Here is a 17,024-nt window from a genome sequence, read left to right as displayed (position 1 = left end):
AGGCATGCATGGCAATTCTTACACACTTTGACGTTTCAATTTTGAGTTGGAAGGCATTCTCATGTCAGACTTCCTTCATCTTTGCAGTGACCAATCTCAGTCTTTAAGTCTTTTTGTAATGAGACCTGTCTGCTTTATGGAGGATAATTTCCTTTACTCAGAATATACTGATTTAAATGTTAGTCACATCTGAAAATACCTTCACAACATTTAGACTGGTTTGACCAACAGCTTGGCACTGTAGCTTCGCCAAGTTGACAGATAAAATTAACCATCACATATAGGCAAGGTACTTACATAAAGAATTCACAGAAAAGGAGTTACAAATTGTTAATGAGCATATATGAACAGTGGTAATCTGCAGGTAGAAATTGACACTCTCCCATACTGTGTCTGTCTGTGAGATTGACCAAATTGATGCCTTGCTGGAGAAAATGTAGATTGGTTGATTCTTTGTAGAAGGTGGTTTGGTAATATGTATTAAAAAGCCTTAAAAACAGAAACATGAATGCCTGTTGATCTAGTGAACCAATATCCAGTGATTTATACTAAGGAATAGAGATACACAAAGATTTTTTTTATACACAGATCTTGGGGTGTATTTAAAATATTAATAAAAAATAAGCTATTTAAAAAGGAGAATCTGAATTAATAAAAAGTATATCTTTGTCATGCAACCATTAAATATTATTTATTAATTTGCTTACAATATATTGATTAATAAAAACATAAAAATTATATGGTTATCACTAGTCACTAAAATGTTAAATGTTTTGTTACTTTTGGATTGTGGGATTCTGAGCTATATGGCTTCCTTTTTAGTACTTTTCCATATTTTTCAAGTTTGATACAATAGATATGAATACTTCACAACAACGTTAGAACAGTAAACCCAAATTTGTATGTATATCTTGTATTAATAATCATTCATATTACTGTAAAAATAGTTGTGACCTAAAGACATTGCAAAATGTTTTATGTGCATTTATAATAAGAAAATAAAAATGTTTTTATTTTGGAAATTTTGAGAAATATAGCAAAATATAGAGGAAAAAACATAAATGTGCTACCATCCACATTAGCTACCATACATTTGTCATATAGACTGGGATTTTTTCCATACACATAAATGTGTATTCACATGTGTTAATTGTGATATCATTATACTATAGTCTTTTTTTGTCACTTAAATATTTGATAATATTTTCTGTGTCCTTAAGTACTTTTACAAGTTTATAATTTTTAATGTTTTTATTTTTATGTAATTTGTTTTTGGTAGATGTATCGTAATTACCGATCCCCCTGTTGTACATTTTAGAGTTCTTTTGTGTGTTTAAATATATGAATCTGTTTATTGATAGTTATTTATTATTTTAAAAACACAGTGAGTTGCAGTTAATTAGATATAAGAAATAAGTAATAAGATGAAAATAATCGTTTTGACTTAAGTGTTTTAACAAAGTTCCATTTTGTTCTGGTATCAATCAAAATATGGGGCTGGAAATAGAGAAACATTTTCTGGATTGCCTCCTATGATGAAAGTAAATTTGGTTAAAATTCAATTTCAAAAAAGTAGATTTTCACATACCAACACTGTCCATTACATAATGGCTGTTATTGTAGTATTCTTTTTTTTTTTTTAAGTTTATTTATTTATTTTGAGAGAGGGGGAGAGAGAGAATCCCAACTAGGCTCCACACTGTTAGCACAGAGCCTGACGCAGCGCTTGATCTCACAAACTGTGAGATCATGACCTGAGCTGAAACCAAGAGTCAGACGGTTAACTGAGCCACCCAGGTACCTGTTAATATTCTTCTGATTTGGTTTCACTTCATTTCTGTATATAGCTTTATGTAAATGAGAAACTGCTACAGGACATAATTGTTTGCACTACTTTGTGCATATAACAGTCAGTGTGTTTGGTAAAAAGTATTGTTTTCATACTCTTATTTGCTATTAGTACTATAAATGTCAGGGCTTTGGTATGGAGTAAAAAATGGGGAAGATACGAATGAGAAGTAATAAATTTATCATTGAAGCAGACAAAATAGTAAAAAGTTAGAAATAGGAGGAGGCTTGGGGCGCCTGAGTGTCTCAGTTGGTTAAGCGTCCGACTTCGGCTCAGGTCATGATTTCACAGTTTGTGAGTTTGAGTCCCGCGTCGGGCTCTGTGCTGACAACTCAGAGCCTGGAGCCTGCTTCAGATTCTGTGTCTTCTCTCTCTGCCCCTCCTCTGCATGCTCTGTCTGTCTCTCTCTCAGAAATAAATAAATATTTTAAAAAAATGTTTAAAAAAAGGAATAGGAGGAGGCTGGTAAAGAAAATTACTATATGACAAAAAGCAGCAAGAGTAGTTCTTCTGTTAGCTCCTTGGGATCTCTACTTTGTAGTCACATATCTCCAGTGCTCTCAATCCAACATGTTACATACACACCCTAAAAGAGTTATTTATATTTTAACTTTGTTAGACATTAACACACTTGCTTGATTTTTATTTTCATAATAAAATAGAAAATATGCAATGTCACTGGAGACTGTAGTAATAGGCTTCCACTTAAATGTAATTTTACTAGGAGCAATTTTTGTATCGTTTTATTTTTTTTCTTTTAATTTTCTTTAAAGTTTATTTACTTATTTTGAGAGAGAGAGAGTGCAGGAGGGTCGGAGAGAGGGGGAGACAGAATCCCAAGCAGTCTCTCCACTGTCAGCCCAGAGCCCAATGTAGGGCGGGAACCCACAAACTCTGAGATTATGACCTGAGCTGAAACCAAGGGCCAGACACTCAACTGACTGAGCCACCCAGGTGCCCCTCAAGTTTTAATTCTTGATTTTACTTACTGTGGTATTTTAAAAACAGATTCTTAAATTCTTTTCCCTTTGATGGAATCTAATTCTCCTCCCCCAGAGCGTCCTTTATACTTAGTTGTTAACAAAGGAACTGTGGTAGGGATGCCTGGGGGGGCTCAGTCAGTTAAGACTTCAGCTCAGGTCATGATCTCATGGTTCGTGGGTTCGAGCCCTGCATTGGTCTCTGTGCTGACAGCTCAAAGCCTGGAACCTGCTTCGGCTTCTGTGTCTCCTTCTCTCTCTGCCCCTCTCGTGCTCACTCTCTCTCTCTCTCTCCGTCTCTGTCTCTCAAAAATAAATAAACATTAAAAAAAAAAAAAACTATGGTAGAAATCACGTAAGGCGTGACTTCCAAGGCAGCTTCTTTCCGGTTTTCTTGGTTTATCTGTAGTAGAAAATGACAATTGTCATGTCATGAGGACACTCAGCAACTCAGTGGAGATGCCCACGTGGTGAGGAACTGAAGTCTTGTGATAGTAACAATATTAGTGAGCCATCTAGGAAGCAGGTCATTTACCGCCTAGACAGGCCTTTAGAAGACTATAACTTGACTGTAACTTCATTGGAGACTGTGAGCTAGAACCTGTTAAGTTAACAATTAAACTGTTTCTGAATTCCTGACTTACAGAAACTATAAAATTAATGTTAAGTGTTAATTGAAGCCTCGAACTTTGGAAATAATTTTTTACTAATACAGATTTAGGTACCCCCAAATGGGGTGCTGCCATAGCAAATACTTTAAAATGTGGGATAGACTGAACTTGGTGACTAGATGGAAGCTTAATGTCAGGTGTTTGAAGAGACTGCCAGTGAAGGCTTAAATGAAAATAAAATCATATTAGAAACTGGAAGAAAGGTTATCTTTGTTATACAGTGGCAGACAGTTTAGCAACACTGTCACCTTCAGTAATGTGGGTCTTTTAGAAAATGTATCTAACGAGCTAGGTGACACAGCTAAGGAGATTTTTAAGCAAAAGTTTAAAACTGTTGCTTGGTTTCTTCTTTCTGCTTATGGTAAAACAGGAGAGAGAGAAGAAAGGGCTCCTAAACAATATGGAGCCAGGACCCGATGGTTTGAAATTCTCATCCTCTCAGTATGTCCCACTGTGCTGAGATTAGGAAATGGCATCCAGGCAAAGGTCAAATCCAGGGCACTCTCAAAATAGCTTTGTCTAAAGATGATGAAGCTAAGTGTGTGACATACAGTCCTCTGTTAAGATCTCAGACATATCTAAGGTATGCCTCCAAGAACTTTTCAATCAAAGTCATAGGGCTACTTAAACAGATTAAGGATGTCCCTTAGTAGGAATTTATAGTAGAGGAGAGTTTATCTCAGATTTGTGACTGCTCATTTTTGTCAAATGTGTGAACCCCAATAAGAATTCCAAGAGACCCACGGTATTTTCCTTTTTTTTTTTAAATGTTTATTTATTTTTGAGAGAGAGGGCAAATGAAGGAGGGACAGAGAGAGAGAGAGGGAGACAGAGAATTTGCAGCAGGCTGCACACTGTCAGCGCAGAGCCCTATGCAGGGCTCGAACTCACGAACTGTGAGATCATGACCTGAGCCCGAAGTTGGACACTTAATCTACTGAGCCACCTAGACATCCCCTACAGTGTTTTCTTTTTTAAATTTTTTTTTTTCAACGTTTATTTATTTTTGGGACAGAGAGAGACAGAGCATGAACGGCGGGAGGGGCAGAGAGAGAGGGAGACACAGAATCGGAAACAGGCTCCAGGCTCTGAGCCAGCAGCCCAGAGCCTGACGCGGGGCTCGAACTCACGGACCGCGAGATCGTGACCTGGCTGAAGTCGGACGCTTAACCGACTGCGCCACCCAGGCGCCCCCCCTACAGTGTTTTCTTTTCTTTTCTTTTCTTTTCTTTTCTTTTCTTTTCTTTTCTTTTCTTTTCTTTTCTTTTCTTTTCTTTTTTCTTTTCTTTTCTTAAACGTTTTATTTATTTTTTGAGGGAGCATGAGTGTGGGAGAAGTAGAGGGCGAGGGGGACAGACCACCCGAAGCAGGCTCTGTGCTGACAGTAGAGAGCGCAATTCAGGGCTGGAACTCAGGAACTGTGAGATCATGACCCAAGCCGAAGTCAGACACTCCCCCCAACTTAGCCACCCAAGTGCCCCCCTCTCACAGTGTTTTCAAAGGCGTTAATTTGGCAGAAGTATCACCAACTTGGATTGAAGAGTAGCTCTTTAGATCCAAAGATTCTACTGGTAGGAAGCAGGTGAAAACAACTATACACATGTGTGTGAATATGGGCTACTTTTCATAAAATGGAAGGGTGACTCAGAAAAGAGAGCCCAAATCTCCAAGGCCAGAGCCAAGAACTATGGAGAATTATTTCTAGATCCTAAATTCTTTTCAAGCAACTTGGAAGATGTTTCTACTTTGATTTCAGAATTACTTTGGATCAGTTGACTCCATTGTTGTTCCCGTATTTTTAAATTTTGTACAAGATGGTGTTACAGCAGTTTTCCTCTGCCTGTCCTACCATTGTATTTTGTGTATGTGTGGGGCAGATAATTTGTCTTTTTAGTTCACAGGTCTTCACACTGGGAGAAATTGTACTCAAAGGATTGTGCTTAAGGAACTGTCCCCAAGAAGTTTCATCTGTACATGGATCTATTTAGATCACAACATCCTGGATGTGAAGTTGTTGCTCTAAAGGGATGAGACTTTTGGGGGAGTCTTGGGAGGGGGTGAGTGTATTTTGCATATGCGGAAAAATGTTAATTATTTGTCCAAAGAGTGGTGAACAGTAGTGATCATAAAATATGTCCACAAATTATTTCATAGTCCTCTCTTCACTCGAGTCTAATTGCCCTCTCTTGAGTGTCACTGTATGTAGTGACTTACTTCTAACAAATAGTATGTGAAGGAAGTGAGGTTAGGTCGTGAGATTTGTGACTTCCATCTTGCTCTTTCTCTTGATCACTCAGTCTGGGAGAAGCTTGGTAATGTGCAAAGACACTTAAGCAGTTCTGAAAAGAGATGAGACCTTGTTTCAGCAGCCAGCACGGAAGTGGGTCAATCTTGGAAGAAAGTTTTCTAGCCCTAAACAAGCCTTCAGATAACTGCAGCCATGGCTATTACCTTTACTGCAACCTAGTGAAGGACTGTGAGCCACAACCACTCAGCTAAAGTGCTTCAAAATTTCTCACTCACAGAAACTGAGATAATAAATGCTGGTCTTTAAAGCCGCTGCTTTGTGGTCATTATGCAGGAATAGCTAACCAAATACACAAGCAGAACAAAAGCTAACATTTGTACTCCTGTTCCTTTAATCTTAATCGTCACCCCTCTCAGTTTTTTAGATGGTGTCTAGGTTAGGCTAAATTCCATCTTTCATTAATAGAAGAATGTGTTGTAATCTTAGTTTTATATAACCCTTTTATAACTAAGTATGTTCAGGTAGGAAAAAAGTCCTCTTTATTACTTTAAAAAATTCTGACCTGATTATGTAATACATTAACCTTAATTATATCAATAAAGGGATGGTGGACTGAGATGCTAACAAATATGTGAGATAAATTTTTCTGACCTTCCTGTTTGAAAATGTTTAAAGAGAATTGATATCCAGAATTAAAACTGCTGAAGAAAACTCTTAAATTTACCTTAGTACCATTTATTTCATGATATGCCAAAGTTTTTATGTGTCATTCTTATTTTGGAGTATATTGGAGGTTATAAAGTATTTTAATTTATTTAACCATTTTATCAGGAGTAAAGTACATCATTGTTTTGTAATTCACCTGTGGGCTTGGCATAAGTAAACATTGTAAAATTATTTTGAATACAAATTGCGATTTATAGTAGTAGCTGTGTCAGGTTTACTTTATTGGTGATTATTTGCAAAGACAACTAAAATAGTTATTTATTTATTTTATTTTTGAGAGAGAGAGAGAGAGAGGGAATGAGAATGTGAGCAGGGGAGGTGCAGAGAGAGAGAGGGGGACAGAGGATCCAAAGCAGGGTCTGTGCTGTCAGCACAGAGCCCGTTGCGGAGCTCAAACTCACAAACTGTGAGATCATGACCTGAAGCTAAAGTCGGCTGCTCAACTGACTGAGCCACCCAGGTGCTCCACTAAAATGGTTTTTAAAGAGTTACTCATTATCTAAATTTTTTTAACCCAGAGGAGGTAATGATTGTGTTTTATTTAGGTTATCAGTGTCTTCAAAGGCATTAAATAACAGAGTGGAAATTCTCTCCATTTCAAGTATTTATTAATTTATTCAACAATTATTTGCGCACCTTTTCTATTGTGACTATACTAGACATTTGGTTATTTGCTGGTGGCTGCCTTTCTGCTTTCAACAATTTAGTGTCTTTATTAGGCATCATAAATCAGAAAGATGTCTACCTTTTTATTTCATACCCATCTTTGAAGGGTTTTATGACACACCATCATTTGGATTTAAAATCACACCTTGCTCATCTTTAATCCTTCATGTTTTAGTGCAGAGCTGATCATGTACATAGCTGTTACCAACAAGGATTTTTAAAGAAAAATCTTGAAAGTTAGGATTTTTAACCAAAGCTGTGATAAGATATGAATGTTGTATTCATTGGTTTCTTTCTTTGACTGTTTCACTGAGCCAGTTAGGTTTGTTTTATGTTTGTTGTTGTTGTTGTTGTCGTTGTTGTTTTTAATGCTGGCTCATATTTGTTATAAGATCATTTTTACAGTGTTTCTCCAACCAAAGAACAGCTCTTACTGTTGAGATGTGCTAGATTGGTAAGAAAACTCATAAAACTCACCTCAACAGGCTTGTGGTTCTCAGAGGAAAAGATCTAAGATTTCATGCTTTTGGGAAGAAGAAAGATGACACTGACACCTAATTGATCTGAAGTGAAAGTTGTCTTATTTTTTCTTTTGGCCACTGAGAAATACTTGACTTACTTTGTTTTAGAATTTGATAGTGGTTTCTAGCCACAATGATTTAATATAATTTTGTTACAGCAGGGGGGATATGAATTGTTCGTGTACTGATTTTCAAAGGTGATAACATTTTAATAAGACTTTATATCTAAGAACTAAGTTAATGGATAGGCATTATTTAGCTGGCAAATGGATGTTATATTATTGTGACCATTACCATCCTACATTAAATACTATCTCATAGTTAAGTTCCCAAAGCCTTAATATATTTCAGGTTGAGTTTTATTTGTTATTTAACAAGGGAGCAAAAAACTGTATAACCTTTTTGCATGTTTTGTTATCTACATTTTTTCTTGACTCTTAGACTAATACATCTTCATGTAGATGATTTAGATAGATAGAAAATAATAAAGAAGAAATCAGGGATCATGTAATTCCTACCCAGAGATAACTGCAATTAATATTTCGGGTACTTCTGCCTTGGTTTTTCTTTGTTCTTTCATATTGTATTCAGATATATACTTCTTTTTTAAAGTGCCATAGGACCCCGTCTCTTCTCCAGTTTGTGTGCGTGTGTGTGTGTGTGTGTGTGTGTGTGCGTGTGTGTATTTTAAAGATTTGAAAGTAATCTCTGTGCCCAGCATGGGGCTTGAACCCACACTCTGAGATAAGAGTCACATGCTCTACCAACTGAGCCAGGCAACCTTTGATTCTGTTTTGAAAGGACTTTTGTTTGTGTTGGTGATGATAGCAATGGTGGTAGTTGGAATTTAAGTAGTATAAATCCTAAAATTTGAACCCACACGCAGTCTGACTTCAGAGTTTTTACATTTAGCCGTTATAATCATACAACTGTGCTAAACAATTTATTTAACCATGTTTTATTGAACATTTACTTTATTCTCCACAGCCTCTTACATTAATTTTTGTTAATATTTCTGAGTGTGACCTTAGGATAAGATCCTAGAAGTAGATTTACCAGTTAAAGGATTGTATAAAGATTTATATAGTTACCAGAAACTATATAACTGCTGCCTAATAACTCAAAATCAGATTTACAGACAATAAACAATTCCTGAAAACCTAACACCACATTTAAGTCAAACTAACTAAATTAGAAAAATAGTTTAGTTTGTGTGTTGATTAATCTAAGGCAGAGGACTTATTTCCTTTTTGCTGTTTTTGCAAGACATTGTATCTTGGTACATTTCTCATTCCTTCCATATTGTTTTATCACTGATTACTGTGCTCAGATTGTTTAAACAAAATTCTGTATGTGCTATTAATGTTTTTATACAAAGCTTCTAGACAAATATAAGATTAAAGGCTCACAGGTTAGTTTGTTCTTACCCTGAAACTAATCAAAGAAACAAGAGAAATCTAATGAGTAGAATAGGAGACAGTTGTCAAATCTGAAATGAATTGCTACTGGGTGCTACAGCAAATTATTAATGGTGATTTTGCTGGGTTTGTGGAATTGTTGTAATTTTTTTTTCTGTGCTTCCTAAGTTTGCATAATTTGAGTCTATAATTTTAAATGTCAAAGAATTCGGTAGCGTTTTTAACTTATGCAGTGCAATAATATAACATTTCTTTATCAAAGAATATTTAAAAATCGTTCCATCATGCTAAAATAAACTAATAGTATAGTTATTAAAATCTTCTCTTGTTGGATTTAACCCAGCCACACATTTTTAAACCTGTGTTTTGTGATCTACACCTACAAGAGTAAACTTCTTGAGCAATAAGTAGACCGTGTGATAGCACTTTTTTTTCACACCTGATTATTAGTTTGGGATATATATATATATATATATATATATATATATATATATATATATTCTCTACTCATTTCTGCAGTAAGAAGGGACAAAGGGAAGGAGAGAAGCAAAGACTTTGTTTTCTCTGCAGCTGTCATCTATGCCTTATGTTCTGATAGAGAGCTACAGCTGGAATTATTTTATTGCTTTACCCAGCATCCTTTTGCCTCTATGTACAAAATTTCAATAGTAGTCTTAGGAGAAGAAAAAGCTAAACAATCTCTTAGCAACCATAGGAGAATAATTACTATACCAGCCTCTGAGAGTGAAACAGATTTCCATTGTACATTAAATACAGGCATAAGTTACCTTACAGATAATATAGTTGAGTGTATGCCAGCACAATCCTAAGAGCATTGAATGTGGGTGTGTATAAGTGCTGTAGACAATTTTTTTAAAGCTGGAGGTCATGCAAATGTATGTACAGTCTTTACAGATATCATGTGTTACATTTTGTGGTCTTGTGAAAGATTTTTGGCATTTCCCACCACCTAACTTTAGAATATATGGTCCCATAGTAATTGTTACTTTTAAGGAGTTGTAATTTTGTTAAAAACATTCAAATTTGACTAAGCCTGAATATTTTTTATTCAGTTCTGTCCAACTTAACAAAGCATTTTGGTTATTATTAATTTTAATTATGGAAATAGTACAAATAGTTTGGAAAACAACAAAATATTTTTCTTACTACATTGGCAAAGACTGGTAAGTTGATAAGGCCCAGTGTGAACAGAAATGTGAAGAAATGGTCCCTCTATCATATACTTTTGAGGGGTTCTGAAATGATACATAAGCTTGCTCTAGAAGGTAGGTTTGTAATGTAATTGGAATATATGCATATTGTTTATTCAGTAATTCTATTTAGGGAAATGAATCCTAAGGAAATAATATTACCACTGCACCAAGATGTATGTATAAAGTGATGCATTGCAACGTATATAAAAAAAATGGAAGCAGTCTAAATGTCCATAATTAGAGTATTGCTTACAGGATAGATGACCCACACATATTGAACTAATTTGCAACCATTTCAGAGCACAAGGTGTGTCGTTCCATATTGACATGGTAAGAGATCTGTGGTATATTGTGAAGTTAGAAAAAGTGTATCCACTGCATGGATAGACTGTCTACAATACAAATGGAACCATAATATATGTAGGATAGGAACAAATACACATGCACTAAGAAGTCTGGAAGGATCTATGTCAAATAATAGGTGCTATTCCATGGGGTTGGAATTATGGGAAGAATTTTTTGCATACTTTGAACTTTTATAGTTACTAAAATTATTTTTTGGGGGGGTGAAGAGTGTTTTGTGTATGAGTTCTTGTTCTCCTTTTTTTTCTCCTGTTAACACATATCTACTCCCAAGAGTCTATGTTAATATCATATGATCTGATTTGTGGATGTTTGCATATTACAGATTATTTATATGATACTCACTATATACAGGCATAATTGTAAGCTCTAGGGATAAGATGTAGGTAAAGTCTTCCATTACTAGCTCATGGGAGAACTATAAATAAAAGAATGCTTAGAATACAGGGTGGTAGATAGAAGTATTTTTGAGGAACTTTAGAAGGAGGGAATGATTATCTTGGGAGTGGGTCAACAAAGACTTTTAAGAGTTTATACCTGACATTATAAAGAGTTTTTCTTGTGGAAAAATTGAAATCATTGTGGGCAAAGGAAATGACATGTACAAAGAATCAGAAGTGTGAAATGTCAGGTCGTGAGAAACAAGTAGATCAGTATTTCTGAAACCAAAAGATTTGAGGATGAAATATTAGGAGCCATGGTAAAGTAACAAACCTGTGCATTCATTTGTTAGTTTTTTTGTTCATTCTCAGAATTTCTTATTTGCAGAAAGAAAATAACTATGTAATTTTTAGCAAGACTTATCCATCATAGAAATTAAATACCATATATATATATGTATTTATATTTATATATATATGTATTTATATATATATATTATATACATATATATATATATATGTATATATATATATGAAAGTTGTGATGATGCTTGGGCTTGGTGAGGATATGGAACATTGTTTCTGGGTATGTGAATTGTTAGAACCACCTTGGAAACTAGGTGGTTGGTTTTTTTTTAATTTTTTAAAATTTATATCCAAGTTAGTTAGCATACAGTGCAATAATGATTTCAGGAGTAGAATCCAGTGATTCATCCCCTGCATGTAACACCCAGTGCTCATCCCGACAAGTGTCCTCCTTAATACCCCTTGCCCATTTAGCCCATCCCCTCACCCAAAACTCCTCCGGCAACCCTGTTTCTTCTCTGTATTTAAGAGTCTCTTATGTTTTGTCCCCCTCCCTGTTTTTGTATTATTTTTGCTTCCCTTCCCTTATGTTCATCTGTTTTGTATCTTAAATTCCACATATGAGTGAAGTCATATGATAATTGTCTTTCTCTAATTTCCCTAAGCATAATATACTCTAGTTCCATCCATGTTGTTGTAAATGGCACGGTTTCATTCTTTTTGATTGCTGAGTAGTAATATTCCATTGTGTGTACACACACACACACACACACACACCACATCTTCTTTATCCATTCATCAGTTTTAGGACATTTGGGCTCTTTCCATACTTGGTTGATAGCGCTGCTATAAACATGGGGGTGCATGTGCTCCTTTGAAACAGCACACCTGTATCCCTTGGGTAAATGCCTAGTAGTGCAATTGCTGGGTTGTAGGGTAGTTCTATTTTTAATTTTTTGAGGAACCTCCATACTGTTTTCCAGAGTGGCTGTACCAGTTTGCATTTCCACCAGCAGTGCAAAAGAGATACTCTTTCTCTGCATCTTCACCAACATCTGTTGTTGCCTGAGATGTTAATTTTAGCCATTCTGACAGGTGTGAGGTGGTATCTCATTGTGGTTTTGATTTGTATTTCTCTGATGATGAGTGATTTTGAGCATCTTCTCATGTGTCTGTTTGCCATCTGGATGTCTTCTTTGGAGAAGTGTCTGTTCATGTCTGTTGCCCATTTTTTCCCTGCATTATTTGTTTTTTGGATGTTGAGTTTAGTAAGTTCTTTACAGATTTGGGATACAACCCTTTATTTGATATGTCATTTGCAAATATCTTGTCCCATTCCATTGGTTGCCTTTTAGTTTTGCTGATTGGGAAACTAATTTTTATTATGTAAACTAGAATGTATGTAGGTGTGTCCTGTGATCCACCATTTTCATTCCTGGATATTTACCAGAAAAACTCTTGCACGTATATACCATGAAGCCTGTAAAAATATTCTTAGCAACATTGTTTGAAATAGCAAAAAAATTAACTGTTTCATTTTAGGCTAGTTATTTAATCTCTGAGCTTTACTTTCTTCATATGGAGTAGAGAGATAATAATACTATCTACTTTGAAGAATTGCTGTGAGGATTTAGATAAGCTAACTCAAAGTACTTGGGACAATATCTGATACTAAATATGTGTTAGCTACCATTGCTACACAGAAGTAAGACTTATGAGCTATATTGCTATACATGTCAACATGAATAGGTTTCACACACAAAAAATGAAGTCTTGTATAGCATCGTATCAGTCAAATAAAATTCAAAAGCATCTGTAACTAAATATTGTTCAGCGATGACACTTGCATGATAAAAACTTCAGAGTATGAAAAGTGTTTTCCTGCTGGTGATCAAAGTAGGACATGAAAATGTGGAAAAACATGTACCACTTATTTGTTGTGTTGGTTATATTCTCTTTCTTTCTTAAGTAACAAATATACACATATTCATGTCATTATTTATATCGTGTATGTATAGTCCTTTATATAAAGTATTTCCTTTGGAAATGTCAACAGTTCAGGGTATATCCTTATGTAGTATTGATAAAATTTTTAAATATCCATCCATTCTATCAGATAAATGGGATCATGTCATACTGACAGTTCTGTACCTAGCTTTTTTCATTTAGCAGTATCTTGTGAGTAATGTGTAAGACCTTTTTTATGGCTGTATAGTATTCCACCAATATATATATAATACTTTTTAACCAGTCCTCTGCTGATAATAACCATAGGACGTTTTCTTTTGGGTTTTTTCCCTCTTTTTTGTTTAAAAATAGTACTACCGGGGCGCCTGGGTGGCGCAGTCGGTTAAGCGTCCGACTTCAGCCAGGTCACGATCTCGCGGTCCGGGAGTTCGAGCCCCGCGTCGGGCTCTGGGCTGATGGCTCAGAGCCTGGAGCCTGTTTCCGATTCTGTGTCTCCCTCTCTCTCTGCCCCTCCCCCGTTCATGCTCTGTCTCTCTCTGTCCCAAAAATAAATAAACTTTGAAAAAAAAAATTAAAAAAAAAATAGTACTACCATGCTTTGTGTGTGTATCTGTATGTATAGTCACTTTCTCGAAGAATTGTATTCCCACCAGTGCTGTAACAGTATACCTCTTTCTCCATACCCTTGCCAGCATAGAGTATTTTTATCTGTCTTTTCTAGTCTGTAAAAAAATTGGCATTATATTTTTATGGCTTTAATTAGGAATGAAGTTCAGTCTTTTCCTATATTTATTGCCCATTTTTCCCCTATGAAATAAAATTAAACTGTATCTTGTATGTCAGTGTTTTTTGGGAGTAGTGAGCCCATTTCTACAGATTCATGTAAATTATATTTCTTATGAAAGTGTTCCTCAGACAATGCTGATTTTCTTCCCCTCTACTCTCCAGTATGTGTAGGACCCCCCCAACAGAGCTTTGATAATTGGAAATCTTAGAAGGGTTATGAATAGAAAAGCCAGTAGATGTGCATGAATACCCTTACCCACGGCTGGAAATGAGGAGATCAGTTAAAAGGCTACAGAAAAAGATAGCAAAAAAGAACATGGCTTGCATGAGAGAAAATAGATTTGAAAGATAACCAGAAGGTGAACTTGGAAAAAATTGGGAAGAGTTTTTTTTAATTGACCAAAAGATATTTTGCATGAATCCAGAAGGGTTTGGGGCAAGTGTTGAAGAATGTCTCTCAGCTTGGTAGTTGAATTATTTAAATATTTTGATATTTTGATAGAATACATTTATATTTCAAAGCATTACAATTATATATCACAGACAAGGGAGAAAATATATACCTAGATTTTTAAGAGTAATTTTGGTCAACATAAAAGTAAACAAGCTCTAGAAACACTGAAAAATTACTCCTGATCATACTATCAAGGAGAGGTGTTAACATTCATCTTATATGCTTTTAATCTTTTATGGTCATGATAATACCATAAACAAAGTTTTATATATTGTCTTTTTAACACTAAACATTTCCCTATATAGTGGATATTGTTTATAAGCCTAATTTCAAAATGGCCACTCAGTATTCCATTAAGTGGGCATACCATAGTTTATATAACCATTTCCTCATTTTGGGACATAAGGGTTCTTTCTCCATTTTAATGTTGAGAGTAATCTGAGATGGGGCACCTGGGTGGCGTAGTTGGTTAAGTGTCCAACTTCGGCTCAGGTTTGTGAGTTTGAGCCCTGCGTCAGTCTCTGTGCTGACCACTCGGAGCCTAGATCCTTGCTTCAATTCTGTCTCTTCTGTCTACCCCTCCCTGCTCTCACTCTGTCTCTTTCTCTCTCAAAAGTAAAATAAACATTTAAGAATAAAAAAAGAAAAAAAACTAATTCTGAGAAAAATACTTTGCGCCTAAAGCTTCTTCCACTTTTTTTTTTCTTTGCTGGATTCAAGAATTTGTCAAAACGTTGGGATGTTTTAAAAGATCTGATACATTTTACTAAAATTGCTTTTCAGAAATTATTCTTCCAGACTTTACTCCTGGGTGTGGAATCAGCAATGAATAAGAATTGCCATTTTACTTATCCACTTTTTTTTTTAACTTTGTCAGAATACATCTAAATTTATAACTTGCTGAAGGAGATATAATTAAGTAGTAGGAAAATACTGTTTAGGATTCTATAAAAATGTTTTAGTTTGTTTTTCACAATTCCTGGATAATGTGTTTCTTGTAGATTGTAGACTCTATTTTCATACATTGAGGATTGGTGTGGGGGGGGGATTGTTTTTATCATATTAATTAAGCAGAAGATGCTTTAGTTACTTAGTTATTTTATTAGCCAAGATCCATTTAGGTGTGTAGTTGTAAATTCAGTGTGTGATGTGAAATATATCTAGTTAGTAGGTTGATTTCAGCTCTTTTGGTAAACATTTTTAAGTAGAACTAAATCATTTGTTACCCAAACTATAAACACATTTTTATTTATTTAATATGAAATAATCAGCACTCTTTGTAGTTCCCTTTAAGAAATAAGTGTATTCTTAATCAAAATGAAATGTGTTACTGCTTAATTTACAGAATATAAGCAGAATTAACCCAAGTCAAAAGTAAAATACTTGGGTTATATAACTATCTTATGTTTGTTCAGATATGGATTTTTCAGTAGGCTTTATTTTATTTTACAAATCTTAAATGACTCAATTAGATTGGAATTCAGTAAAAGCATCCTGATCCAAATAGTTGTCATCATTAGAAGCAAAATTACTTAATTACTACTGATATTATTCTACTGCCTCCTCTTCCTACTACTACAATAATAATTCAAGCTTGTGTATAGTTTTTAATATATTGAGTATCTCTGGTAACCCCAAAGTTACTAATACAAATCTACCCAATTTATAATAAAATAATAATTTAGAGAAGTTAGTTGCTTACATTTTATACCTTGGTTGGATGAGACAAGTTTCCAACTTAGGCCCTTTATCTAAGCCTTCCCCCGACCCCTTTATTTTCTTCTATTAATTTTGCTTACGATTTAGGAGAATTTTTTGGATCATTTATTTTCAGAACTGCCTGGAACATGTAATAAATATATTACTTGATTTTTATTTTATTTTATTTTTTTTTACTGTTTCCAGTTTTGATCGTGCATTTTGATAGAATGTTTGCCGGCTACTATTTAGCCAGCTCCTTTCCAATAATTAATTTAGCATTAACTGTCATAACACATTGGGACAACTATAATGAAAGTTAGCTAAAAAGAACCATTAACTGGGTTTGGCATACTTAGTTTTAAGTGGCAGTACATTCTTATATATATATATACACACACACATATATACGTGTATATATGTGTGTGTGTATATATATATATATATACATATATATCTATCTATATAGATATAGTGTGTGTGTGTATCTGTGTGTATTTAATATGTATTTTTGAGAGAGACAGAGGATCTGTCAACTCAGAGCTCAATATGGGACTCAAACTCAGCTGAAGTTGGACACTTAACCAAATGAGCCACCCAGATGCCCTTCAAATACATTTTTAAAAGTTTAGTTGCTTACTCCCTGATAAAAGAATAGCTTTTAGTTTTCAGAACACTTTCACATATATTATCTCACTAAATCCTTGACAATCCATATGATAAAATAGCAGAAGTATTAGAAGTATTTGGTAATTGAGAAAACGAAGTTCCATAGA

At 34.9% G+C, this 17,024-nt stretch overlaps 1 protein-coding gene across 1 annotated transcript in view; it reads left to right on the top strand.

Moving 5' to 3' along the window:
- The window catches only part of SPRED1 (sprouty related EVH1 domain containing 1), a 136,005-nt gene that overhangs the window by 95,934 nt on the left and 23,047 nt on the right, over positions 1 to 17,024 (top strand). The gene's annotated exons all lie outside the window — the stretch shown is intronic.

Source organism: Lynx rufus, unplaced genomic scaffold, assembly GCF_022079265.1.
Source record: "Lynx rufus isolate CCGP_SWC_20201006 ecotype Redwood Valley unplaced genomic scaffold, mLynRuf1.p SCAF_13, whole genome shotgun sequence".
Taxonomy (NCBI): Eukaryota; Metazoa; Chordata; class Mammalia; order Carnivora; family Felidae; genus Lynx; species Lynx rufus.
This window is presented reverse-complemented; position numbering and strand designations above follow the sequence as displayed.